This window comes from Lemur catta, chromosome 5 (genome assembly GCF_020740605.2).
Source record: "Lemur catta isolate mLemCat1 chromosome 5, mLemCat1.pri, whole genome shotgun sequence".
NCBI lineage: Eukaryota > Metazoa > Chordata > Mammalia > Primates > Lemuridae > Lemur > Lemur catta.
Genome location: NC_059132.1, coordinates 63,387,465 through 63,389,390, shown reverse-complemented (window position 1 = coordinate 63,389,390; position 1,926 = coordinate 63,387,465). Strand labels below are relative to the sequence as shown.

The window sequence follows — 1,926 nt, the reverse complement described above, 5'->3', positions numbered from 1 at the left end:
ATTGGCTCAGAGGTGGTGCATCTCACCAGTTGCTGGGTAGAAACCATTGGGGAAGGTTAGAATGAAAACTGAAACTACATTGAATTGTACCCATTGAAGAAAAATTCCAGGCCCTACCTCCCCCTGTAGCTTTTGCATTTCTGGGGCTTTACCTATTTAAATCATTCTTATGTGTGTATGTATATAAGTATTTCTTCATATTCTTTTATACCTTCTTCTTATGGTTTTTACCTCATAATAGAAATGTCATCAGAATGGAGTGGAAAAATAAAAAGATTTTAATGTGTGAACAGAGAACAATGTGCGTTAATTAAAATGCTACTGTGATATTTACTAACATTTGGTTGCCTGTAGATGGGCACATGGAGGAGGAGGAGGATCTCTTACTACAGAGCCTAATGAAAGTAAGAATGGAAAGAAAACCAGACACACTGGACCGTTTTAAGCACCTCTGGCATCTAGGTCTAAGATCCATTAATGAATATCATAATTTTCTGGTTTCTAGAATCAGTGCTGCTTGGCATGTTTTACATAATTCAGGAAATTCTTATTGCAATTCTTTCTGAGCGTCTTCATTCACCCTCAGCTCCTTGTTTGCGCTATATTGTATTTTCATGTGTATTTGTTTCTCACTCTGCCAGTGTATTCATTGAGGTTAGACTCTAGCTAGGCTGTGAATCCTGTCTGTGTATGAGATCTGTGGGACAAACTGGTTCTTCCTGTGGCCTAAGACCTCCCAAGACACTTTATTTGGTTTGCAAGACAGTGATACAGCCCTCAAAGCTCCTAGGGCTTAGATGTGATCTGGGCTGATGGAATCTGATTATATTACAACAGTTTGAATTCAGGCTCTGTGGTTAAGATGGCTGGTCATTTGTGTAATATTCATTCCCCACTTTTTCTTAGTAACAAGGCTTAATTTTCTCGTGTACTGCAATGCTGTCTTCCCCATGTAGATAGAGGAAATTAAGGGACTAAGTTTGAGCCACTGGTTGGTAGGTGAAGTTGTAGGGTTGTGCTTTTCCCAGATACCCTTAAAAGGGGAGGCTGAAACTGCTGAGAGACACTTACTCCCTCCTTCCTTCTTCCTCTTACCTAGTACATAGGCTTTGGACACGGAGGTACAGCAGCTGCCTTGTGCCCATAAGGCAACCTTGAGAATGGAAGCCAAGTGCTGAGACAGTAGAGAATGAAGATAGAGTAGGCTGGGGCGTGGATGACATTGCTGAGCTGCCAGACTATCCCTTGACTGCCACGTTTGAATTCGTTTTACATGACAGGAAAATAAACTCTTGTTTTAGCCGATAGTATTTTTGGTCTCTGTTATCAGCAGAAAACACAATTCTCCCTTTCCCTCTCTCCTTCCCCACTAGTTTGTCATGAAACTTTCCAAACATATAGTAACGGTGAAAGAATTTTTAGTGAATACCAGTGTATCTACTACCTAGATAAGGGGTGGTGAATCTTTTCATGTTGAAAGTCTGCATTAATTTAGCTGTAATCAAATAAGGCCACATTCAAGAAACTTCAATTAGATATACTTAAAAATGTGCATTATTTTGTAAAAATCTAACTACTATGTACTTAATAATTTCAAAATATTTGTTAATTTTAAAGTTAACTGACCTTTTAATGATATTGTTGTGTCTTCTTTTTGTTGGAAAGCATTTGAATAATTGGTTGTAGCATGGGGGTTGGCAGTTTCAGTTGATCCCCTAGATGGGTATCAGTCATTTGTGACCTTAAGGGTGTCTTCATTTGGGTTAGGTAGGAGAATGTAAATTCGCAGTAGTAAGTGGCTGAAAAGCAAGAAAACATTTTTCAGGCATGTTGCTGAAGGTATTCTACTGCATTTTTCCACATTTCAATTGGATCTTTCTTAGCATCAGACAATGACTTTAAAATGTCCTCTACTGAGAGCTCAAT

The 1,926-nt window shown here is 38.8% G+C and overlaps 1 long non-coding RNA gene across 7 annotated transcripts in view; it reads left to right on the top strand.

The window, feature by feature from the left end:
• LOC123638418 overlaps positions 1-1,926 on the top strand; it is a 39,816-nt gene that overhangs the window by 931 nt on the left and 36,959 nt on the right. The window lies entirely within an intron of this gene.